The sequence below is a fragment of the Delphinapterus leucas genome, chromosome 5 (genome assembly GCF_059928025.1).
Source record: "Delphinapterus leucas isolate spDelLeu-1000000601 "Yukka" chromosome 5, BTC_Dleu_Yukka2, whole genome shotgun sequence".
Lineage (NCBI taxonomy): Eukaryota > Metazoa > Chordata > Mammalia > Artiodactyla > Monodontidae > Delphinapterus > Delphinapterus leucas.
This window is the reverse complement of record NC_143133.1, coordinates 39,010,321-39,036,791: the sequence shown is the minus strand read 5'-3', so window position 1 is coordinate 39,036,791 and position 26,471 is coordinate 39,010,321. Positions and strand designations below refer to the sequence as shown.

General features: G+C 45.6%; 1 protein-coding gene and 1 long non-coding RNA gene across 9 annotated transcripts in view; one reads left to right on the top strand and one right to left on the bottom strand.

Annotated features, from left to right (window-relative positions):
• Nucleotides 1-2,713, bottom strand: part of LOC149749117 (uncharacterized) — a 15,672-nt gene extending 12,959 nt beyond the window's left edge. The window contains exons 1-2 of one of the 2 annotated variants that reach the window (XR_016393234.1): nucleotides 2,612-2,713; nucleotides 1,982-2,501 (exon numbers count right to left, since the gene is read on the bottom strand). This is a non-coding gene — a long non-coding RNA (uncharacterized LOC149749117). The other variant, XR_016393233.1, reaches the window with a different exon arrangement.
• Nucleotides 2,325-26,471, top strand: part of HS3ST1 (heparan sulfate-glucosamine 3-sulfotransferase 1) — a 30,705-nt gene continuing 6,558 nt past the window's right edge. Inside the window, exons 1-2 of one of the 7 annotated variants that reach the window (XM_089911677.1) lie at nucleotides 2,325-3,246; nucleotides 23,077-26,471. The gene's annotated coding sequence lies outside the window, so the exon portion shown is untranslated. The other 6 variants (XM_089911675.1, XM_089911673.1, XM_089911674.1 and 3 more) reach the window with 6 other exon arrangements.

The window sequence follows — 26,471 nt, the reverse complement described above, 5'->3', positions numbered from 1 at the left end:
CTTTGGTGTCTTAGAATATGAGCAGCTGAGAGATCACCTACTAACACCCTCTCATTTTCTAGTTGATGACACTGAGTAAGAAGGTCTTAGGTCACCCATCTGAGAGTGACACCCACTTTTCTAGTTGACTGTTACTGTGTCTCCTATGACCATCCATTCTGACACTGATAGCTTTGAAATGGAAAAACGGAACCACATCTGACCTAAACCCTGACTCCTTCAGGGAAGTTCAGTTTACAATCTTTTTTGAGAGTATACTATGTTTCAGACACCATGCAAGTTTCTGGAAGAGATAACTAAATTGTACTCCCCATGTTCAAAGCACTTCTAACCTAGTGGGGAAGACAGATCTCTAGGCAGATATTTTCAGTACAGTGTTTGTGTTGTTATAGCAGAGCTGAGTTCTGGTGATACATAAACACCTGGATAGAAAACCTAACTCAGGCCCAGAAGAGGTCAGGGAAGGTTGTTCAGGAGAAATGACAAATGTTTTGGCAAAGACAAAAATGCTAAATAACAAAATAACCAATTAACTCTTTCTTAGTTATCTAAGCACAAGAATACTCACCATCGATCAGTGAATGTTGGCTAAAATCAAAAATTGAAAGAAGCTAAAATTCCAGTCCTTAAACTCTTGCCAGTTGCCAGATCTGCTTTGAGTCACTTGGTGCAAGTGAAGCTTGTAACAGAGACTCAAGGCTGGGGCCTGAGGTTCTAGTTCCCTTTTTGGACTTGTAGTGGGGAACTAAGCAGATCAGTTCACCCGACTTTGGCTCCCAGGGTGCAAATGGAATCACTGCCAGCCTCCCTTCACATCTTACAAATGAGTTGTGAAATTCGGACTATGGGCACAAAAGCACTTTGAACTCTTAAGGAAAAGTAATCATGCCAACTTAGTACATCAAAGCCGCTCCCTATTTCGAAGAACTCATGGTCTGTGCAGGGCTTAGCCTCTGGTAGGAGCTTAAGGACACCAGTAATTGGCAAGGGTATATCTTAAACTACCACTTGACCCACACAGCCTCATACATGATTTTACACGGCTTCATAGAATAGGGGGGAAAAAGCACTTCTTTTAAAGCTAATGTAAATTTGAATGTTAAGGCTTTTCAAAGTGGGGCTTTCAACTGACTTCGTTTTTTCCAGTTTTACTGAGAAATAATTGACATACATCATTGTATAAGTTTGACATACATCACTGTGTAAGTTTAAGGCACGCAGCCTGATGGTTTGATTTACATATATTGTGAAATGATTACGACAATAGGTTCAGCTAACATCCATTTTCTCATATACACACGACAAAAAGTAAGGAAAGAAGAAACAAATGAAAGAAAAAATTCACTTTGTGATGAGAACTCTTAGGATTTACTCTATTCGCAACTTTCCTATGTGCCGTACAGCAGTGTTAATTAACTATGGTCATTATGTTGTACATTATACCTCTGGTACTTATTTATCTTATAACTGGAAGTTTGTACTTTTTGACCACCTTCCTCCAATCTCAGCCCCTAACCATAAGTCTGATTAAAGTGACTTTTTAAAACATATATATATATTTTTTTCTTTTTCTTTTTTCTTTTCCTTTTTTTTTTTTCAATCTAAAATAGACATGTCAAAATTAGTCTGGCTCAAAGAAGTAACCAGGGTCATTAAAACCCCTAAAAGCTTATTTTCCAAAATAAGACTTGGCCTTGGCCTTCCAGATGCTACTAGCTTTATTAGACAGCAAGATAATGTTGGTCATTATCTTGTTTTCTATTGTAAAAGGGCACTGGGTAACAGTACGTGAGAAAGGGGTCAATTTCCTACAGCATTAATTACTTAGATGGGAGAGTATTTTTAATCTAAACAAAGTTAATGAAAGATTTTTTTTAACTTAAAGGACAGATTCGAATTATTCCAAGTATTTATCTTCCAATATTTAAGATATGGAAGAGCTGCTGAAATTTCATCTAAAATAAATTACTTTGACGCTCACCTGGCATTTTTCTTTTTTTCTTTCCTTCTTTTTTCTCTTTTTCTTTTTCTTTCTTTTTTTTTTTTACGTGTTTGCTGATCTGCCTTTGAGGGCGACTTGCTTTGGCTCGGCTAGGCAGGAAGCCCAGCTTCCAAGGAGATTCCAACTCCAGGCCCCTGGAAACCTTAAATCTGAAATTGAACTGAAGGCCGGTCTAGTTCTCACACAAAACTTCCCAGCCACAGGAACGCGGGGTAGGGGGCAGGGAGACCTGCTTAATTTCAGAGCTGACATTTGCAATCCTGGTGCACTAGCAAAGGCAGAGCGTTCCTCCCCTGGTGAACCGGCATCGGCTCGCGGACGCGAAACCGAAGCTGGAGGGCGTGTTCATGGCGACACGGAGCGCTTGGGAGCCGGCTGCTCGCGCTGATCCCGGCCCGGGGTGCCCAGCCACTGGCGTCCCGGTTGGGCTGCGGTGTGTGAGGATGGCTCCCCCTACTTCCTGGGCGGCGCGGGGAGCATCGACGCCTAAAGAGGGCACCTGCCGGGAAGGAAACCGGCCATGCTGACGCACGTGGGAGGAGCGCAGGTATCGGGGACCTTGCAAAGCTGGAAAGTGGAGGAAGAGATGGGCTCGGGGTTCGGACCTACCTTTCCCTAGCAAGAGTGACGGAGTAGACAGGACTTCCCAGGTTTGCAGCGACGGCAGAGTCACCCAACCCACAACAGACCCCATCCTCCCGGTAGCGCTGGTCCCCTCCCCAAGCCCCCATCCCCACCCCCCAGCCTCCCGGGACTAAAACCCGAGGAACTGCCGTGTCAGGTGGGCGGGACTGACTCTTTCAATACCTATCGGCGGGAGTCCTCAGCCCAGCCCCGCCGCCGCGAGCGCTAAGTAGCTAGCCGGTCACCGAGCGGACCCGACTCGGGGCAGCACCGGCGCGGGCCGGGCAGCAGTGGGCGCTCGCGATCCTCCTCTGCCCAACGCGCTCTCCCTCAGCGCCCGCCTCCTCCGTCCCCTCCTCCCTCTCCTGCCCCTCCTCCTGCCCCTCCCCTCCTCGGGTCTGATAACCTAGCCTCGCGCCTGCAAAGTCCCCGGCTCGCGGGCAGCCACGAACCTCCGCCACTGCCTGGTCTCAGTGGGTGCCTGCGCCCGTGCCTCACCCGCCTGCCCAGGTCGTCCCGAGGCTCGCTCCGCCGGCCGCCGGTGCTCCACGGCGCTGCCCATGGCCAAGCCCGAGAGCCGACTTCGGGCGCCAGACCTGCTGGAAGGTGGCGCGGCTCAGGTGAGTGACGAGCGCGCGAGGCGAGGGCCGTCAGTCTGGGGAGTGGCAAGACGAGGGGCCGTCGAGGTGCCCTGACCTGGCAGCCCGGACTTAGGGCAAGAGCAGAGCCCAAGGTGAGTTGAGGCTGGAGCAAGTGGAGTGTACATTGGGGGAAAAAGGAAGGAGAGGCCAGAGGTTTTCCCATCCTCCTAACCTCCTGACTTGGTCCCTCAGCTGTGCAAGTCTTCAGGGACTGGTTTTTACAGGCAGGTATCCGGGTTTCTGATTTGGTGAATTGGATTCTTTTTTTTCCCTTACCCCCTAGCAGAGTCAGGAGGTTCGCTCCTGTCCGAGGCTTCTCTCTAGGACCGACCGTGAGGGGTAGCAGGAGCTCAAAGCGCAGCGGAGCCCGGGTACCACTCTGGCTGAGAACTTGGGGCGCGGATACAGTCAGCAAAAAGTCAGTGTGTTGAGGGAGCATCCAGGGTGGGGAAACCTTGGTCTGGTTTGCTTTTGGAGCGGAGCAGAGATGGGGCATTTCCCGAGGGGCGGGGATGCTCGGGAGCAGAGAGATCGAGGCGACAGACAGTAAGTACCCTTTTCCCCTAATGCCAATTATGCACGGTTCTGATTTTTCGTGTTACTTTCTACTCTTTTTCTTTTTCCCCTGCATCTGTTTCTATTTCGAGCACCTTGGGTGGTGACGGCAGATGAAGGTGAGGGGAGGAGGGGCGCCAACCTGCGGTGGGAACGCGTAGAACCCGGCTCAGAACCAGGGGCACACTCACGGAGCCTGGTGTCTCCAGGTGCGCCCTCCGAGCCAGGTGGCCGACTGCGCGCTGCTCACCCTTCTGGCCCCTGCCTGTGCCGGGAGCCGGAGGGCCGCTTCCTGAGCCGGCAAAAAAAATGGGATGGAGAAGCGAGCGGGGGCAAGAGCTGGGATGCAGGGCGCGGGGTGTGAGGTGTGCTCTGCTCCGCGGACGTTTGCCGGCTCTGCGAGTCTTCCGTCTCATCCCCTCCGCCGGGCGGGAGTCCACGCTTCCTCGCACTCCCGGGCCCCTCTCTCGGGAGGGGATTGCATCCCTCTTCCTCCGCCCTCCACTTTGCAGGACCAGTTGTATCCGTTCCTTGTCTTGCGCGAGTCTCGCTCCTCCCCACAGCGTTGTCCGCCGGCTATTTTTATCCACTACTTGTACAGAGATGCTTTTGAGGGGATTCTAGGGAGGCGACTCCAAATCTACTGCCTTCTCGCTGCGCTCCCCGAAGCGGTGCCCTGCTAGCAGGGAGCAGCCAAGGGGATGAGGATGGAGTGCGCCCGCTTCTCCTTCTGCAGCCTGAGCTCTCGAAGCCCCGGCACCACCGGCTCGGCTGCTCCGCCCGCCGCTTGCTGCGGGAGCCGATCCCCGGAGAGTTCCTTAGGGCCCGGGCGCAGGTGCTTGACCGACTTTAGTGGCCACAGCCCTTTTACACGCAGGATCCTTTGGGTCCTACACGGGCGTTCTCGCCTTGCCTCAAAATCTTACCTTATTTTGTTGAAATGTAATTACCAACTTCCACTCAAGTGTTAATTTCAGGAATTTCATGTTTAAAAAAAAGGAAGGGGAGATAACCCAACTTCTGCCTCTCTGCATTTCTAAATGGGTTTCTAAAACCCAACACCCCTCCTTTGGCGTTCGGAATTACTGTTGCCTTTTGCTTTCTCAGTAACGATTGGGTGCGATTCGAATAAACGTGACCCAGTGAAATCTCAGGAGATGGACGCTTCTGCTACAAATCCCCGCGTTACTCTTTGTGTTTCCAGTGCTTAGATTTTTTTCTTTTTTCCCTCCCATAGGATTGCACAAATAACATTGAAATGGACCATTGTGTTACATAAGGTTTCTCCAGCGCTAGGCAGGGAAAGATCAGCTTCTCAAGGAGCTTTTCAGGGCTTCAGTGGGTCCTTTCTAACTCTTTCAGCCGAGTTTGACTGGGATCAGCAACTTCGTGACTAAGCACTCTTAAGTCGAAGCAGTTAATTACGGAGGTAACATCCAGTGAAGATCCCTTATGGAGGCATCTTGAGCGGTGTTTCCGGGCTAGAGATCCAGGCTGAAGCTGCGGGCTGTTCAGGGCACCGTAGCTTTAAGATGGGAAATTCTTTGCTTGGGAAACTGGTGAGAAAGTGCTACCTTGAACTTGCAAAGGGCATCAGGAAAAACCCATGGTTCTCAGCTGTGTTGTGGTGTGCTTTGTGTGAAATTTCAAGTCCTCCACTTTGTAGATTTTCAGGAACCCTTGGACTCCACAATATAATTGGGGATGCACTTTTGTTGTGAAAAGAAGAAATCCTCTTACTGGAAAAGTCTGGAGTGCTCCTTGAAGGGAAATACAAAGTGGAAGCTTTTCTTATCTTGAACTAAAATTTGATGGCGAATAGAAAGGGGCTAGGGAGGTGGACTGGCTGATGTAAAATTGCTTGATGGATAAACAGTGACTTTCCCAGAACAGGGCATCTACCCAGGGTGGCCCATACCCACAGGGAGTACAGAGTCATTTTCTCTCTATTGAGGCCAGTTTGGAGAGAGGGACAGTAAAAGGTAGTGATGTCCTGATGGAACTGAGCCTGTATTCAGGGTCACAGCTGAGAATCCACGTTCCAGGGCATGCTTCTAAGCCAGGGTCCTTGTGTGAGAGACAGTCTTGGAGGAGTAAAGGCCTGTGTAAAGGAGTAAAGGCAACTTTGGGGAGTAGCAACTTTCTAACTGCTCTGTGGGAAATGCAGTAACTTTCCAGCTGGTGTTGGAAAAGATCTGGGTTTTTCCCCATCACTTTGATGTAAGTATCTTCCTTCAACCTCACTAATGACCCAGTGCTTCTTAGCAAGGCCAACATTTTCCAGTGGGGAATGGCAAGAGTGCTAGCTGAATTTGGAGCCAGCTTCTTGCCCCAGGACCCTAAGCAAATTATTTTTTAATCTCTGAGCCTCAGATTTTACCTCTGCAAAATAGAGACTGAAAGATTAAAAGTGAGAAATGTATGTGAAGAGCATTTGGGCAGTTCTCAAACACTGGTGAAAAATGTACAAGGTTACTTAATATGCTTTTCCTGCCAATTTCATTTGGTCTATTTTAATGCTAAATTTTATTATAGTCTGTGAATGTCTGTGTGAATTACATATGCTAAACTTTAAATGAGGGAGAGGATTCCATATAATGGACCAGTATCTCCTTGTGATTATGCCACCTGAAATTCACCAGCATCAGGGCTCCTGGCTTTTGAGAACTATTAGTTTCTTGTTTGTAGAACCAGAGTTAAATTTCTGAGTGTTCTTTGGTTATTTTAGCTTAATGCATTTCGTATGTCTTCAGGAAATATATGTTTCAGGAAGGGCCCTTATATTGATTAACCAAAACAGGAGGAACTTGCAGATGAGTGTATCCGTTTCAGGAGATGACCTGGGTTTCCCTTGTCTACCTCTGTCATCAACATAAAGTGTTTCTCTATTGCATTTTGGTGTTCAAAAGTTGTCCCCAGGACCTAGCTAAGTGGCTAATACATGCTCGATAAGGTTTTTGTTGTTGTTGTTGTTTTTTTTTTTTTGCGGTACGCGGGCCTCTCACTGTTGTGGCCTCTCCCGTTGTGGAGCAGAGGCTCCGGATGCACGGGCTCAGCGGCCATGGCTCACGGGCCCAGACGCTCCGCGGCATGTGGGATCTTCCCGGACGGGGGCACGAACCCGTGTCCCCTGCATCGGCAGGCGGACTCTCAACCACTGCGCCACCAGGGAAGCCCTGGATAAGTATTTTTGAAGTGAGTGAATGAACGATTGAACTGAATCTTCACAAGCAACCCCATGCTGTACACAGGCAGATGGCATCATTTCTGTTTTAAAGATTTGGAATCTGCTGATTCGAAAAGTTAATTAATTTTCTGAGGATACAGAGGATTCCAGATTGGAGTTCAGGTCTGTCTGTTCTCATTCCATTCCTCTGTACTGCCTGTGTTGCCCTCCCTCTCCCATCACCACTTAAAATCTCCTCCTAATCCATAGTGGACTTCTGCATTTTGGAAGGTTCCCAGCAACCAAACACCCTTCTTATTCGGGGGGTACCACCCTCCCCTCATGGAGGGACTTTTCCATGGTGGGGTGGGGCTCTTTCTCTGTGTCCACATCTCCGGGCCTTGAACTGGGGCTCAGCTGGATGATCCCACCTGAGACTTGGAATCTCGAGGGACTAACTAAGGGACAAAGGGACAATTGAGCATTTATTTATGACCATGGGTCACGAATCAAGTGGTGTCAGCAGCAGCCTCAATGTCACAGGATGTCCCAGGGATGCCATTCCTATGTCATTATCCTGACGGGCCCTGGTGCCAGGTTCCCTCCATTCCTTTTCATTTCCAAGCCTGGCTTTTCAGCTTCTCATTAATCCCTAGAGGTAACTCACAGTCTTCAGGGAAATTCTTTCTCTGTTTGATTTAGCCAGAGTTGTAACCAGCTGATGCACAGCCGTTCACAGTTTGTCTTCAGGCCTGCCTCTGGCATGAAGCATTCTCAGCTTCCTCTACCCACAGGGAATTCAGCTCATAGCTTTTTCAGGCCGTTAGAATAATATTTACTGGGCCATAGTTTGTCAGTTGTTATGTGATACCACCAGAGTTCTAGAAAAATGAATATATTATTCTTCCAAGAAATAGCGTAAACATAACGGAAATAGATCCCAGGGGACATCTTTTCTTTTCTTTCTTTCTTTTTTTTTTTTTTTTCATGTTACATGCTTTTTGGTAACTTTCCAGCAGGGGTCGCTCACTCAAATGCCTTCAGCAGCCAGGCAAGGAATAGCCTGAGCAAAACAGGCCTGGGAACAATCAGGGTAAGGGGGGTGGGGGGCTGCAGCTCTGACCCAGCACACAAGCTGGGACCTCAGGCCCTGTCTTGCCACATCTGTTTTTTGTTTTGTTTTGTTTTTTCCAAGATAGGCTGCAAGTTCACAATTTTATGTAGAATCTACTGACTTTTAAGTACCAGCCGCTAATTCAAAGCAATTCTACAGGTAGGCCTCCTCATCTATATCCCACAGGCCTCCAATTTATGGCCTCTGGATTCTGGGAATAGAAAAGAAATTGGTTGGAATATGAGGCTAAGTAAAATCAGTTCTTGGGAGTATTGAGGCAAGGGTATGTTGGGAGTGTAGTGTAGACAGTGCTCCAGTGAGTTAAATTTCATGTCTACAGAATTTGTGTTTGCGGTATTCCTTTTCCTTGTCCTGTAAGCAGTTACACCAATTGCATTTATCCCTTTAACATATGTTTATTGAGTTCCAGTCATGTACCAAGAGTTGTTCTCATTGGTGACACAGTAGGGAATAAAACAGAGGGAAAGCCTTGCCCTTCTGCTTGTCTTCTAGTGGAAGAGACAGGTAAAAGCAAGATGGGTAAGGACAATCTATCCTAGATTAGATCGAGATGTGTTAAGAATAAAAGTAAATCAGAGGAAGTATCAGGGTGCTGGGGTAAAACCTGCGGCAGGCGGGGCAGGAATCTCCAAGTTCAGTCTCTGACTCAGCATAACCAAAGTCAAGTTTCACTGTCGGAAATAAAAGATTTTGGGGTGTGGGAATTTGGACCCTGGATTATATTCTGGGAGTGACTATTGTGGGTAAACCCCTAATAACAGACTGTTATCTTAATTTTAATGAAATCAACTATTGAGCCCATTCATTGAGTGTCTAGCAGGTGCCAGGCGCTGGATTAGGTGCTAGAATCCACTAACAGACAAAACCAATCAAGGGACAGTCCTCAAGGAAATTGTAGACCAGCATGGAAGACATGAATAAATGATAGCAAAAGAGTAGATGGCGAAAGTGAGCAAGGAGGGTGGAAAGGGTGTCATAACTATTGAGTTTTGACATTCGGAATGCTGGCATTCAGCATCTTTTTAATGGAGCATCTGATATGTGTCAGGAACAGTTTAGGTCTGTGCTTCTCAACCTATTTGAATCCTGGACCCCATCATCAGTGAAGATTTTTTTAAAGCTTTTTTTACTTGGCCATGACATTTTGTGTGATTACCAAATTTCATTTTGTGTCAAGAAAACAAAGTATTTAAAAAATCTGTTCTAAGTGTGAAATGTACTTATGATTTTTGAAACTCTAGTACACCCTCTCCCCAGTTGGCCCAGCCATTGACAGTGACTGTTGTTGCCAGGGAAGTTGTGCAGAAAATTAAAGAAAATAGTTCTTGTTCTTGAGGAACTTACAGTTTAGTATGGTAGTCAGATAAATTAGCAATTTTTTTTTTTGCATATGAGCTGAGAAATGCATCCTGTTTGAGCCTTTGCCTGTGTCATCAGGTAAGCCTGTCCTTGAGAACACCTTCTTTACAATCACCCTATTTATTTCTCTCATTGCAGTACTTGCTCCCACAGCATGGTTTTGTAGCCATAATGTTTATCTGGAGTCCTCTCATTACTTCATTGGTTCACTTGCTCACTATCTCTCACGCCCCCATCAGAATATGCACCCTGTGTGAGCAGGCATCTGGAGGTGCAGGCTTGTTTCTCCCACCAGCTTCCAGAACAGTGTGTCTGGTTCCAAGTAGTTGCTCAGAAAAGAAACAAGAGGCAACATTTCTGCCTGGGGGAATTAGGAAAGGCTTCATGGGGGAAAGAGAAAGGCTTGCAGACAAAAGCCAAAGAATGATGATGATACAAGATAATCAAAATATGGCCCCAAGCCCTAGGTGCGATCTCATTTGTCGGTTTTAGGGATTCCTAGTGTGGTCAGCCCAGGTGAAGAGCTGACATGCTAAATACAAACCCTTCCCTGATTAGATCCTGGCAGCTCCAAAGCACTCTGGCATGAAAAGAATGAAAATGATTAAAAAAGACTGAAAAAAATGGAAAAAGAGAGAAAAGAGTGAAAATGATAACTCTTTACTTCCATCTAGTATGTTAATACCCACTGTCTCCTTTTTCTTCTGTACCCAGTCCTTCAAGGCAGACAGGGAGCTCTTAGCATCTTCATTTTGTATTTAAGGAAACCAAGGTCCAGGAGTGAAGCGACTTTTCTTAGATCCTCAGAACGAAGGCAGCAGACCCTGGATCCAGGGCTGTGCTTCTCCGCCTGCAGTGAGCAGATCGCTCAAGGTGGAGACTGGTTAAATCCCTGGAGGACTGAGTTTTCCATAAGCGAAGAAATATATTTAGATTTCAAACATTCACGTCTCCTTTGATTCGTTAAGAACTTCCATTTCAGCACTTTCTGAGATGTGTTTTGTGTCTTGTTGAATTTCCCCTAGAATTCTGCAGATTAGGTACACCCTGCAATAGGGTTGCTTTATGTAAATGTCTTCACTCTTTAGTTTAGGAGAGTAAATCAGAGTCCTGCATCAGCAGTTAAAATACAGTGGGAGAAAGGTGATTGCAGATGCAGCTGAAATAGAAAGGCATGCTCTTTTAGCTGTGCTCAGAAAAATACATACTCAAGTGGCATGGAGTGAAAGCAGGCTGGCACTGTCTCTGGAAAACTCACTTGCACTTGATGTAAATTACGTCTTCAACCAGATTTTTCCCAGTGTCCCGGACAGGAAGGGCAGAAAAGGTGTCAATTACAGATTTCTGGGATTAGATTTCGGAGTTATTCTTGAGGTGGAAACAGCATGGCTTTTGAAGTCATGTCTGTTGGCATTTCTGATTCCCCTCCTTACTGATTGTATCACCCTGAGAAAAAGACAGTTTTTCTGGGTCTCAGATTTTTCAACATTCTAATGAGGATTAAAAGAGATTGCCCATATCAAATGCCTAGTGTAATGCTCAAGAAAACTTATATTCATCTTATGCAGAGTTGCCCGATTTAACAAATAAAAATACAGGACACACAGTTAAATTTTAATTTCAGATAAATAGCATATACTGTTTTAGTATAGGTATATCCCAGATACTCAATATTAAGACATGATTGATTGTTTTTTCTGAAATTTAAATTTAACCGGAAGTCCTATATTTTATTAAGTATCTCTATTCTTGCAGTGAGAGTTCTGGGTGATGCCTTTGGTGAAAGTTCCAGAGCTGTAGGCAGTTACAGAGGGGAGAATACAGTAATTTGGAGGTGAAATGACTTAGCCAGGGTTCCAAGGAGAGCAGGAAGGGCTGTTTTCTCTGATGAGCTTAGCAACAGATTAAACCAAGGCAAGCTTACTTGTTTGCTAAAAGAAGCAGAAGAATTGTGGAAAAGTCAGATCTCTGAGTGCATTTAATAAGTTAGTCAGATATCTCCCATGCATGCACCAGATTATTCCCAATACCCTTTGGGAAGAAGGTATTTTAATCCCGTGAGGCTACCAGGGAAGCATTCAGTCCGCTAACGTAGCACATGATTCAACAATATTGCTCCGAGCTCATTTACTGCACAGGGCTGGAGTTGGAACTACGAGGCACACACAAGGGTTCCACTGAGTACACTGAAGGAATACTTTGTGCTTTGAAAACTCACACCTGCAATGTCTCCCTCGGCTGATGAATCCAAAGCTCATAAAACAGTGAGAGGGCCTTTCAGACCCGCTCCTCCCAAGTAGATGAACTCAGGTTATGAATTGAGTCTGAGATCTCCCCAGGACTGCTAGAATATGTTGTTCTGAGGATGGCCATGAAAATGTGTTTCCATTTCAAGTAATAACCTGCTGGGGAATTCAATAAGCAAGACTTTGGCTGCCGGTAGACTTTTCCCAAGCAGAATTTAATGCTTTCTTCTATAGTGAGATACTGCTCGTGCCAAAATAATCAGTTTCTGTTGCAGCTTATATTACTAACTCCTCATTTAACCTGAGCTGCTTACTAGCATTATGTTTATATGGAATATGGACCAGAAAGAAGGCAAAGGGGCATGGTGGTGAGGATGCAGCCTTAATCAGCCAGAGAGATCTGGTTAGATCTACTTTGCTACTTCTCGGCCATGCAGTAGGAGGTGTTACTTCCCCTCCCTAAGCCTCAGTCTCCACATCTTCAAATTGGGCACAATTAAAATTATAGCAGAGGATTGCTTAGTGCGCATTAAACCAAATAAGCAATGTCAAGCATTTACATGGTGCCTGGCTCATAGTCAGCTTTTTAAAAAATGTTATTAATAAGACGACAAAAGAAAGCAGTGTAGACCTTGAGATTGCAAACTCAATGTCATGTCACAGAGACCATGGACTGAATCTCATGCATCATACTCATGGGAGACTCTCTGAGTCTTTTGCCCTTTGTTTCTTTAGTCTTTATTTATATAATCCATACAGATCTTATTATTTCATTTTCTGGGCCAATAGCTTAGAAGCAGTAATGTAGAAAAGGTTTTACTGTTAGGGGAAGACACAAAGTACAGAGAGTGAAAGGGAGGGAGGAAGAACCTGGGGAAGAGGGAGGGAAGAGAAGAGAAGGGAGAGAAGCAGGGCAAAAAAGGAATGTAAGAAGACAGAGGATTTGAAGCCCAGGGAAGTGCAGTGACATCTTGTAACAATAAGTCCCTGGTTAAATCCCATCCCGATGTAGTCATTTAAGTAAATGCCACTCCCTCTCCCTCTCCCAAGTCTTCTCAGTACCCCAACTTAATACTTATGACCTTGAGGGAAGGACTGCAAGAACTGTAATGGTGAAACTGGAAAGAGTGTGGAACGTGATGGAAATAGAGAAACTGGAACCTTTCCCCCTGCTCTGTAACAGCATAAAGTCCTAGATGACAACTGAACACAAGGGAACCCAGTGACATTGTGTGGAGGACACAGCCACCGTGCCCATCTTGGTCCTCCTCTTGCTGCGAGGGGTGGGTCTGTTATTTTGGGTTTAGTTTTACATTTCCCTTCATTAAACATGGACTCTTATTAGAGAGAGTTTCAGTGTGGCATCTCTCCTGCCCCTATTTCTCCCTGTGAAATGGTTCCCTCCCTTCTGATCTTTAAGCACTTTCCACACCACACATCAGAGGAACTGACCTTTTCTGGGGGGACAGGTCGGTCCTCCTCAGTTGTTCAGCAAGCTGGGAGCATCCTCGGGGCCAGAGCACTCTGGAGGTCACGAAAAAGAACTGTCCCTGCTCCAAAAGGTAGTGTATTATCTGAGGTGTTTGACATTGGGAAAAATGATTTTGTTTTTACCAACCTTGGTTGCCTTGTTAAATGGAATTACACTTCATGGACCTTTTGCTGCTAGAATCACATTTAATAACATATGTGAAACATTGATTTGAGAGTCTGGACCAAGGAAGTGTGTATAATGCCGCACTTAGTAGTGATCATTAGCTTTTCTTGCTGGTAAGCCTGATTTTGTGTGAAAAGCAGATCAAGAATGTTATTAAGACTCTAGCTGTGTATTGCCTTCCAGTTCACCTCCCACTTCCACTGATCTCTGTCTAGGTGGTGAGAATCCCATGGTGGCCCCAGCAGCCTCCCTCATCCCTTTGCTCTAACATAGGAAGGGAGCAAGTTTGGGGAACTCTTTTAATTGGGGAAGGAAACCTTTCTCAAAAGCCTGCAGAAGATTCCCCGTGGGTCCCATTAGCCAAAAATTTGCCCACAGGCTAGAATTACAGAAGGAGAAACTAAGGCACAGACATTTGAAACTGTGGAAGAGGCCAATTAATCGAATATGGTCATCCCGAATTGATCCCTCTTGCCTTTGAGCAACTATTACATTTATGTTTGTATCTTGCAATTGGCAATGGATCCTGCTCTGCTTCATAACATCTTTTATTTCTGTCTTCAGCTGAAATACGAATCTTGGATTCTCCTGGTTATGCTTTTCTTTCCCTCCCCAGCTCCATAACTTTTACAACCATTTGCATCTGCAGTATTTCTCTATGTTAATTTCTCCAGCCCTGACCCGAACAATCTTTACAAAACACAACTATAATCAGGTCCCTGCCCTGTCCCTTGATGAAGAATGTCCCATGGATCCCCGTGATTTACAGTATTAGTGTTTGAGTGCAGGACACTTAAACATAGATGAGATCTCGGCTCAGCCATGTTGCTACATCACAGTATCCCTTTGGGCAAGGTAATCGTCTCTCTAAACCTCACATACTCTGTGATTTTTAATTATGGATTTTTTCATACACTTATTTAATGTTTAATCTGTTCCCGTAGATTAAATCTTAGGAGGATGGAGGCTACAACCCTGGATCAATTCTGAACCAATGCCTGGTAGGCAGTTGGCACCCAGGAAATAACTGTTGAAAAAACCTAAGAACCCAATATATTCTGTTTTTAATTCTGATTTGTCAGGATTAAATGTGGTGGTGCATAGGGAACATTTAATGCTCAGAGTGGGTGCTCAAAACCTAGTTTTTCTTTTGCTGTTTTGTTTTTTTTGAAAATATAATTATAAGTAATGATGCAATTCAAATCCTGCAGCATGGCATTCACATTCTAGTCTTTCAAGCCTCGTCCCTCACCATCCTCTGTTCTGACACACACCTTGTGTTCTGACCACAGGACTGCCCATTGTTTCCCCAGATAAATCAGGAATGTGGACATTCCACCCTTTGCCCATGCTGTTCCCTCTGACAGCCTCCCCCCCTTTTTTAAAAAGTAATCAATTTATTTATTTATTTTTGGCTGTGTTGGGTCTTCGTTGCTGCGCACGTTGCTGTTGCTTTTTGGGCTTTCTCTAGTTGTGGCGAGCGGGGGCTACTCTTGGTTGCGGTGCACGGGCTTCTCTTTGCCGTGGCTTCTTTTGTTGCGGAGCATGATCTCTAGGCACGTGGGCTCAGTAGTTGTGGCACATGGGCTCAGTAGTTGTGGCTTGTGGGCTCTAGAGCGCAGGCTTAGTAGTAGTGGCACATGGGCTTAGTTGCTCCGTGGCAGGTGGGATCTTCCCGGACCGGGGCTCGAACCCATGTCCCCTGCATTGGCAGGCGGATTCTTAACCACCGTGCCAGCAGGGAAGCGCTTCCCCCTGTTTTATTAGCTCCAGACTCTGTCCTTCCCTTAGGTCTGTCCTGGATGCTCTCCAACCACCACACCCCCCAGCTCCATCCATAATAAATAACGTGCATGTGGCAGTTGCATGTGGCAGCTCTGCGGCTCTCTCTCTTCCAGGCACAGAGTAGGGTTGCATTTTTCCTATCTGAAGATTAGATGGCCTTGTGACTTGCTGTGGGCAGTGAAAGCAAGAGGAAGTGAAGTGTCACTTCCTGGAGCTTGAAGGGCCAGCTGAGGTTCTGTGCATTTTCTCCCCACTCTGGCGTGATGGCCTGCACTGTCTTTCTAGGTCTCTGAGAGCCTCAAGGCAGAGTCCTGCCACCGACCTGAGTGGGACAAGCTGCCGAGGGAGGAGGCACTGAGATGTGGGGTCGATTCTCAGTTCTCCTGGCTCCTTCTGGTGCCGTGACGTTGCTGTGATTGCTGTGGGCTTCACCGCATCCCTCAGGAAACAGCTGCCCCCAGAGAGCAGGATAAACCACTGCTCTTAGAGTTTTGCACCCGCTCCCACCTGCTCCCTGATCTCAGTGCAGGATTGCTCAACAGAATGTACTGCTGGGAAGTAAAAGTACCGTTATCATAAACAGAAACATCAGTCTTTGAGAGAAGCCTGATGTTTTAGTTCAGATTTTTTGAGCTCACGTGGGCAGCTGTCCTTAGTGACCCACCGAGGAATGAAAGTGACCCCAGAAAATGTCCTCTGGGTAAAGTCAGTGCCACCCGGCGCTCTGTCCTTTCCCGAGCCCTCTCACTGCAGGCAGCCCTGTGTGCATAAGCCTTCCCCTAGCCTGGGAGGCCCTTGTCCCAGGGAAGGCTCTACACTGTTTACTCTTGAAAGTGGAGCCAGCCTTGGCCTTGCTCTGATCCCAGCCACACTTCCTCCATCACACGAATTCCAGCAGATGCAGCAGAAGGGCTCGGGGTTGGCATGGAGCCATTAGTGAGGATCCTGATGACACAAGCCACCGGGCCCTGCTGATTTAAACAATCGCATGTGTTCAGAATTGCCTTCACCTGCCGCCTTTTCTTACTTAAATAGTTCTTTACGGTCCTCTGCAAAGATGGTTCAAAGGGTAATTATCTCATAATTGTTGTCCTTTAAAAACATTAGATTGAGCCACTTGGTGCTTTTCATTCTGCTGTTTTCTTTGCCATCTATCTCTCTCTGCATAGCTCTCAATACTCAAAAATTTCCACTTTCTCTGAAGAATGCTTTTCCTTGTCAATTTTTGGAATGTTGCAATTCCTTTCTTACGACAATTATTTAGCAGCCTAGTTGTTACAAAAATCTGAATTTTAATTGCTATTATTGTCCTTTTATTTTTCTCTTCAAGCTAATTCATCATACTACTGTTGATTGAACTAATTTTATTGAACTCCTATGTATTGAGGGTCTAACCCTGTGTCAGATGGACTGAGGTGTTTTTCTGCAATATCTCATTTAATTCTTACAGCCACTCAACATGGTAGGAAGCATACCCTATCTTTGGATGGGAAATAATAAGACCCAGGGAGGCATGTAGCTTTTCCGTGATCAAATAACTAAGCCAGGATTTAAACTCTGGCAGATATCAACTCACTTGCTTTGATCTTCCCACACCGTTCTATTTATTTCTCTATTTTTCTGTTTATATACTTTACCCTGGATGTCAGTTAAAAGCGTTGAGCTTGGTTTTTGTCCTCATCAGACCTCTGAATGTTTCTTAGGTATTTTTTTCATGAAGCATGTCACAAACTTCCTCTTCCTGGCCTCCTTTAAGTTGCTAAAATAGTGTCTACCACAGAGCTTCTTCCATCTCATTGGGCTGTAAGTATATATTTCCACATCCATCTTTCCCCTTCCACAGTGGTCTCCTGGAGGCTGAGGGGGGACCTGTCTCCTTCCTGTATCCCTGGGCAATGCCCGGAAGGGACCTGCCCTCAGGAGGCCTGGTGTCTGTGTCCTGAGCAAATCACATAGACTCCTGGGTGGTGTCTGAGGGAAGAAGGAGAGTAATATGTGTAAGAAGAAATCTTCTTGAAATCTAATTTAGTGACTCACACTAAATGTCTTTCTTCCTATGACTCTAAACATTTGAAGGAGACTTGTGGAAAGCCAAACTATGAATTTCAGCACAATCTTCAAAACCTCATTTAATTTGAACACTTGTGCTTTGGCCAAGCCCCTCCTTTTCCCTGGCATGTTGGACACCAATGCTAGTTTGAGTTTGGTCCTAATCTGGAGTACAAAGCCAGGCCTGCACGTTCCTACCAGCTGATGGGGGAATGAAGGTAGTTGTCAAAGTGGGAAAGCAATGTGGCTCAATGATCAAGGGGGACACAGTCAGATTTTTTCTTTGACAACTTTGGAAACTCATTGTCATGGAAGCATCACATGGGCAGGACCTCAAGACACGTGTTAGCTTCATTAGTGCATTGATGGCCTTGAGAGGGTGTGAAAGTTGCAGGAAGTCTTGAAAACTTTGTTCATCATTGGAGCTATCTCTCTCTCTCTCTCTCTCTCACACACACACACACACACACACACACAATTTTATGTAGCAAATTCCTTTCAGAAGGAACTGGAATGGGGAATCCCATGGATGAGCCCTACTGAAGTTCCATCAAATCTAATCAACACCAGAAAACAAAGAGCAATGTAGAAAATCACATGAAGACTCCCTCTTCCAATGCCTTTGCTTTTTCCTTCTTGTTCACTAAGAATTGGAGAAAGAAATACAGTTATTGGGACATGATAACTCATTCCCACGCCATTTTCCATCTTTGATTTTGAAACACAAAACAAGCTATTTCTAAATGTAACTCTGTTACAATTCTTCTCATCTCTTGACACATTAATAAGACCAAAATAATTTGATGTGTGATGTATGTCTTCCCATTATTCTGTTGTCTATGAATCTTTCTGCTAATAAGCAGCATATCTGTAGCCATCTCTCAGCCCTAACCTTAGTGCAGTCATCACATATTTTGCCCCCTCTCCCTCCATTTGCCTCCCAGTACACCCTGCACCCCTGCGTGTACCTGAGTTATTTGAGGGAAGGAACAGGATGAAAGCTGTATCTCCAATTCCCCAGTGCCTGATACACAGCTAGTCTATTTAGGGCTTGTCTGAATTGTGGCTATGCTGAGCAGGTTGATAATTGGGTTTTTGCACATCCTACTATTCTTCAAAGGTTGCATCTTCATTTATTTAGGGAGAGACTGAGTGTTATGTGTGGTCAGAACCAAGAAAATGGACCCCTGTGGCAGCCCTCAGCCCTTTTCTGTTGTCTTAGGCAATTTTGCTCACTCCCAAACTTACATCCCTCTCTTACACAAGCAAAAGCCCTAGAGTCCACTGCTTCTATCCAGCCTAGAAGGTCCTGAAGCTGACCCTTTGGAGTTGGGTGTGGGGAAGGCTTATCTCAGCACACACAACCCCTCAGCCCCTACCCTAGCCTGAAGGGCTTGGTTTAAATGTATATCTTCTTATCACTGAGAAGCCTTTTATATAATGCTATTTTTCTTCATCTTGTTTTGTTCTAGTGGTGACTAAGCATCCTTTGGAGATGGTTCTCTAATCTAGCTGATCCATCTCTTAGTCAGGTGCTACGTTCAATTAATATTTGTTGAATGAACGCTGGATACGATCTGAATAGAACCAGAGCAGCAGGTAGTTTGGGAGACCCTACCCAAGGGGACAGTCTTTCCTGCTAGAAGCTGTATTATTTTCCCTTATATCAAAAGGACTTTGGCAGTGTAGAAATTCAAGACATGTTGCTACCTTTAACCCATGAAATGTTAGACTGATGCCAAGTGACAAATCTTTATGATTTATTTTTAACAGTAATTGTTTTGTTTGGAATTTTGGATAATAGTATCTTGCTTTGATAGTCAAGAATGTTTCTTAATTCTCTAAAGCCTTTGCGTTGTAGATAGATATAAGAGGGCGGATGTTCTTAGCATTTGTGGTCCTATTGTTTCCTTTTGTAAAAGAGGCTTAGAGTATTTCTTTGTCTTGGCCAAGGTCACACAGAAGTCAGGACAGAACTTGGGACTAGACCCCAGCTCCTGACCCCAGCTCAGCACCGTGCTCACTCTTGTGCACTGGTCCTTTCAAGCAAAGGTGACTTTGTGGAGATGCATTTTATGTGCCTGGAATGATCGGTGTTAGCAATATTGACTGCCTGAATAAGACCTTTATCAGCCACCACAGTGGAAAACAGAGTTCTGCCAGGGCTGGTGATGACATTTGGTGAGGGTTTTCTATATGCCAGGCCCTCTTCTTAGCACTCACGTAGTAAATATCTCCTTTAAGCCTCATGACAATCCTACAGAATTAATACTGTAATCATCCCTACATTTCAGGTAAAAAAAAAAAAAACAGATGAAGCACACAGAGAACACATAACTTGCTCTTGGTCACACAGAGGGAGTAAGGGATGGAGATGGGATTCAAACCCACACTCTTAACCACCAGCCTGCCCCCTCTGAGCTCTTGTAATTCATCTTAGGATTCCTGAATGTCTCCCTTAGATGCCAGATCATTTCAAATATGTTATTTAAGTAATAATAAATTGAAAATATTTTAAAAGAAGAAACCATAAATCACTCTGCAGCAACATTCAGAAAGAATAAATGACCAGGCTGATGACTGAACTTATTGTAGAGTGTTATATTTAATCTGAAGATACTGAAATTATAACAAGAGATCACAGAGAAGCTTGTGTCAAGTGCAAGATCTTTTCGATAGATTAAATGGCATTTAAAGATTTCAAGATGACTGAGATAATAAGGTAGGTGTTTCCTGTTTAAAGTAAATTCATTATAGATAAGTTCAAGCTCAAATCAGAGGCACATGAGACACTAATTCATTTTTTAAAACCTGAAGCTTAAGAATAAAGGAATATTTAACTTGAAGAGTGTTTTTAAAAAAAATTTAAGGGATGAACAGAAATCACAGCCCTATGTGTATGCGGGGGGATGGAGGAAAAAACCATGCACCACCATTGCTGTATTCAGTGCTGTTACAGGAACAGCAGCAATTTAATTCAAAAAAGGAAGAAAAAAAAACACAGACAATGTAAAATCAAAACCAGCCATGGCACCATGCTTTCTGTCCATGCCTGTTTCCCCCTCAGCGACTTGCAGGCAGGGATGTCAGTCCTCACTGCACCCCCAGTGTGTTTCAAGGTCAGTACTAAGCTGTCACTTAAATGTCTGCCTTTAAATGATCATGTTAAACCAAGAACATGCATAACCAAAGCAAAGACAAAATCAAGCTCTTAGACCAAAAGATAGCAGTAGTTTCCAAGATTTTCCATTAACTTGCCCCATCTTGGAGTCTGTGAGTGGCATTGCTGGGATTCAAGCTCAGCACTTTTTGCTTTGTTCCATTGCCATGGCTCTTTTCCCTCCACTGTGTTTCCGAATCTCAAGTCGTGGCCCCTGCTGGCTCCTGCAGCCTCATATCTGTCACCCTCCCCCATAGACTGTACCTCCACAGCCAACCCCAGCACCGGCCGAGTCCTCACAACCTGCCCTGCCCTGCCCTGATTCTGCTACAAACTCCATTTGGGATGATTGTCCCTGGGGGACTGCCTGCTGAGCAGACCCCAAGCCTCCTCTCAGGTTATACCCGGCCATTGATCACCTTTTAGTAGAATGGCACCAGGCCCTCCCTGGTCTTCTACCTGTGTAGCCTCTCTCCCCTGGGCTCTGATGCAACTGTACCTGATCCTGCCCACACTGAACACGGTAATAGGTCTCCTTCCACCTGTATCTTCTACTTTACAAGGTGCTCTGAGGACGGTGACTGGGTTATTTCTGTGTCCCTGGGAACTCATTACAATCTTAGAAACATCATAGGTGCCTTGTAAAAGTTTGGGGGGGCACCTGTGGGCAAAGTATAGACCTGAGGCATCAGTCTTTGCAGACTTGCTTTCTAATCTTTTCTTTTTTTCATCTTCACCTGTCTTGGCAACTGATAGCCATCTATTACATTCATAAATAATAATAATCATGAGTTTTCACATAAATATCCATAGTTCAATCTTGAAAACTCCAAAGATCAGCCCACACGGGTCTCTTGTCCCCAACCACATCTGCCAGAGTCGGCAGCAGCTGGCTCCTTAGACAGACCACGTACACACGTGGCTGCTTGCTGCAGTCCCCACTGGCCAGCAGCCTTCCTAGGTGGATGTCACTTGCCTGATCCAGGAGACCGCTGTGTGCTACCCCTGGGAAAACTTACACAGTGGAAGCAGTCCCAAGCCGACTCTTTTTCTTTACTATTTCTTCTAAGGGCTATGTATGAGTCTGCTCAGGTAGCTATAACAAAATGCCATAGACCGGGTGGCTTAAACAACAACAAAAATGTATTTTTCCCAGCTCTCCAGTCTGGGCAGTCCGAGACCAAGATGCCAACAAATTCAGTTCCTGGTGAGAGCTCTGTCCTGGATGCAGATGGTTGCTGTCTCCTAGTGTGCTCAAGTGGCAGGCAGAGTACCAATCTCTCTTCCTCTTTTCATAAGGACACTCATCCCATTGTGGGTCTTATCCTCAGGACTCCATCTAAATTTAATTACCTCCCAAAGGCCCCATCTCCAAATATCCACTGCACTGGGGATAAGGGCTTCAACCTCTGAATTTTGGAGGGAAACAAAATTCTCTCTGTACAGTCTGGCTCAAGAAATGAGACAAATCTGCCCTCTACCTTTCCCCACCCAGGGGAAGAATTTACTTTGGCTTGTATATATGTATTTTCAGCTGCAAAAGTATTCTAATGTTCCCTGTCCCAACATAAAAGAAACACAGATTCCCATGTGTTTGGGCCCTGGTGGCATGGGAATCAGGAGACCTTGCTTTCTGATTCATTTCAGCCCCTACACAGTTGACCTTGGGATTCCCGTTCTGTGCCCACCTGTTTCCCCATCAACAGGGATACGGACAGGACAAGATGACAGCGCAGGGTTCTTTGGCCTCTGATGCTCTGTGTGTCTTTCCTTGCCATTTCTGGGGAAATGTATGGATTTCATAGGTGCTGGCCATCTCTGGGGTGATGATCACCGTCCACCTCAGCCAGGGAGGTTCCCACAGTCAGATGGTACCTGTTGGGAGGCTGGGTCACAGCTGGAGCAGGGATCGAGCCATGCATATCCAAGTGCACTGAGGCAGCCCAGCTCCTGTCTCCTGTCTGCTAGCACGGCCCTCTTTTCCACTCAGCCGCACTGAGTAATAAGAGAGGCCCTGTCCGCCCTCCTGTCACAGAACTCTGCCTGTGCCAGTGTGTTTCTGCTTCTAATGAAGGATTTATTTAGGTCACTGCTGCCTTCTGTGCACAGCACCGCAGATTAAACATGTTGAGGAGAAGTAGCCCCTCCTCAGCCCTCCTGGGGGCCTCCCCACTGCACACATATGGCTGCCCATCACTCAGGCAGGGGGTATTCATGGAGGACCCTCTGTGTGCCCCCTCCCCAGATAGAGAGCCTGGATTGCTTCTGTGTGTCACTGTCCTTTCTTCTGTAAGCCTCTGTCTGGTTGAGTCACTGCAGTACTTTGGATCATGAACAAATGCGTTTGACTAATTATCATCCTTGATTCCCATTATACCACACAGCCTTCTTTTTTAGGGACAGAAATAGCTACCACGATTGAAGGGCTTGCCTTGGGCCAGGCAATATGGCAACTTCGTAAGCACCACACAGACTGTTCTATTTAATCCTCAAAATTGGTATATATTGGGCCAAGGCATTCAATCTAAGGCTCTGAGATTTCAATACTGTCTTGTGGATTTTAAGTTATACAGCTGAGGTTTGAGCCTGGGTTTTTGGCTCTAATCCTCTGAATTCCAACATCTCCCCTCTGCCCGCCTCCACAGATAACACCACCTCTGTGACGGGACTGATCCCTCTCTATTTTGTCTACTGCAGGTGGTTCCAAACCTGGATTTAAAAACAAACTGCCCCAACAATCATAAGAAACAAAAAACAAAGGCACATCAGCCTTCACAGCCCAAGGCCAAGGGCATCAGGATCTGAATGTGAATGAACACAGTTGTTCCAGTCTCACTGAGTTCTTGCCATTCTGAGGGCTATGGGTGGGCAGACCAGTTCTCCTGGGAGCTTATTGAAACACAGACTCCCAGGCCTCTCCTCAGAACTCTTGGATCAGAATCTGCATTTTGAACTACATCTCTAGCGGATCGGTGTGCACGTATAAGTTTTCAAAGCACTGTTGCTGGTGATTGTCATGGGGCAGACAGAGCTCCTGGGGGGATGCTTTAGTCACCTCCCACTTGCAACTCCTTTCTAGATGCTTCAACCCTAATCTCTCACTAAGTTGGAAAACAACGTTGTATGGGTTGACTTCAGACTACCTATGGGACAGTCTTCCTTTATCATCCTCATAGTATCATGGAATTCTCAGAAGCTTGGCAAAACACTGTGACTGAAATCTTCTGGCCCTAAAGCCTTGCCCCACCATGCTGCCCTCCCTGGTTGGCCCAGGTCCCTCCTTCCTTCAATCCTGAAGAAATACATTCATTATGCAGGTAACCTTTTGTATATATGGAACCTCCCAGCTGTGCCATGGAAGCAACAGAGCATAGAAAGTCTGGAAGAGGGAGTGTTGGAAGAGTCCTGATCTTTTTCAAGGGGAAAACAGGGCCAATTACTCCTCCTTTTCCCAGATAGCCAATGTGACCCAGAGAAACTTATTAACATTATGTGGACTGACCTGGGGTCTTTTCTACCCTGGACTCTTTCCACCTCATCCTACCTCACAGCAATTACCATAAGTAAACCCAAACAGAAGTGAATGTCAACACTGGATGACAAGTGTCATGTGTAGGCAATTTCAAGAAAATAAATATTAATGCAAGTCTTGAGATCTCACTGTCCTTCTGTAGACTGACAGGCATGAGCTAAATCTGTTTCCTCTTTCTTGGTTTCCAAGATGATCTGCCAAGGATAGAAATTTGACAGCTCTGCCATGCACTCTTAAGTTAGCAGTGCAAAGGTAAAAGAGAAGACATTTTTTTCTCCTAAAGATGAACAAAAAATCATATACTGTTGATTGCTCAGAAGTTTGGTTGGATAATGGAAATGACAGTTCTGATCAAACTGTCTTGGCTCAGGTATCAGTGCATTCCAGAAAATTAAATCACTCAATACTCGGGGATGCTTGGAGAGAAACAATTCTTGTAGAGCAGCACAAGAGCTCTTATCCTTCCTGCTATGTTATCATCATTCTTTGGAGTAAGCTCTCCCCTCTGCCGGGAATTCACTTGCCGCTGCCCACAGAAGGCATCTCCATTCAAAGGCAAAGCAGCACAATGGGCTTTATAGATGGCCTGCGGAATTTTAGTCATCACACTTCCTGGTTCTGTGACCTTGAGAAGGTCATTTAACCTTAATAGCATGTTTCCATGTCTGCCTTGGGGAGAGAGACAGGCCATTAACATTTGTTGAATGCCCACCGAGTGCCAGGCACTGCACTATCTCTTTGGCGTGGGTAATCTTACTGAGTCACGATGGCATCCCTATGAAGTAGATTTTAGCCCATTTTGCAGAACGGCACATTGAGCCCCAGGGAGGTGAGAAACTTAGCTGAGGTCAGTTAGGTATAAGAATTCTAGCCTGGTTCTGTCCAATTACAAAAGCTTCTTTGCTTTTCTACTACTGCACACTGCCTTTTCATTGCTTAAAAAATATATAAAATAAAAGGAGACTAACCACCTCTTACTAACGTTACAAGTATTAGAGGAGATAATTTATACACGAGTGCCTACCGCCTGATACACAGTGGGCACCCAGGGAGGAATCTATTTCTTTTCAACCCTTTTGTCAGATCCCTTAGACGACTTGGGTCTCCATGTTTTGATCGTCCCTGTTATCCAAGGAGATTCTCACCTGTGCCAGCTGGGTCACCGTCTTTTGTTGAGAGGCTGGGAAGTTTTTCCTGCAGACACAGGGACCGCAGGCGTCACTGTTCCCGATGCACTGAATTTCCCTCCTGTTAAATATTCTAGTTATTTCATTTTATCCACGAATATACTCCAGTGGTGGGACTGAGAGCAAATATATTGTATTAGTTACATTGGAAATCTGGGTCATGATGTGAATTATGTAGTAAGAAGACTTAAGGAGAAAATTAAAATATTTTTGAAGGGTGATTTCACTGCTTCCCCTCCTTTTGTAATGAAAATATGTTTTAGACTCTCAGTGATCTTGTCCAATCGCCATGAGAAAGTTTGAGTCCCCCTCTTAACATCTGGTTTCTGCTTGACCCTCTAGGGAGGGAAAACTCACTACTTTTTGACACAGACATTTTCATAAAGGGACAGACTGTTAAGTTTCTCTGCTGAATTAAAAGCCTTTCTCAGTGCCTTCAATCATTTGCCTGACTTTCCACAACATTCAATGTATTCATTCAGCAAATAGCATCTCTAGTACCCAATGTGTACTAGCAATCATGCCAGCCCCAGAGGATGCAGCAAAGAGAGACAGGACATCGATAAGGAAGCTCTGAATTAACATTGTTGGGTGGAGAGGCAGGCAGTAAACAAGCAAACAATTTTGGATAGTATATGAGGAATATAAAACAAGATGATGTCAAAGAAAGTGATTAAAGGAGAGTGGGGGCGCTGACATTGCGGGAAAGCCAACATTTGAAATAAAATCTGAATGACAAGAGAGAGCCAGCCTCGCAAAGCCTGGGGCTAGCATCCTGGAAAGAGGGAGTATTAAATGCCAAGGCTCAGAGCTGGTGTGAGCTTGGTGTGTTCAAATGAACAGAAAAACCAGGGCTTGGCTTAAAGGAGGCGGGAGGGGCAGGCAGGTCCCATCCTAGGTTCCTTCCTGACCTGAAGAGGAGTTTCGATTTAATTTTCTTTTTTTACTTTTCTTTTTTTTTTTTTTTTGCGGTACGCGGGCTTCTCACTGTTGTGGCCTCTCCCGTTGCGGAGCACAGGCTCCGGACACAAAGGCTCAGCGGCCATGGCTCACGGGCCCAGCCGCTCCGCGGCATGTGGGATCTTCCCGGACTGGGGCACGAACCCGCGTCCCCTGCATCGGCAGGCAGACTCTCAACCACTGCGCCACCAGGGGAGCCCTCGATTTAATTTTTAATGCAAGGAAATCTCCATCTGGAAAATCCTGTGTCCTCTCCCATGTGTTCCCAATGCCTGGTGTATGGTCAGCATCTTCATGGTGGGGCCCAAGGACGCCTAGTGCTGCTGATGGGAAAGACTCTTGTCTTTGGAATTCTTGAAACTCCGGGCTTGGTTTATCACTGCAGGATGAAGCAAACAGCCTCCCGGATAAAA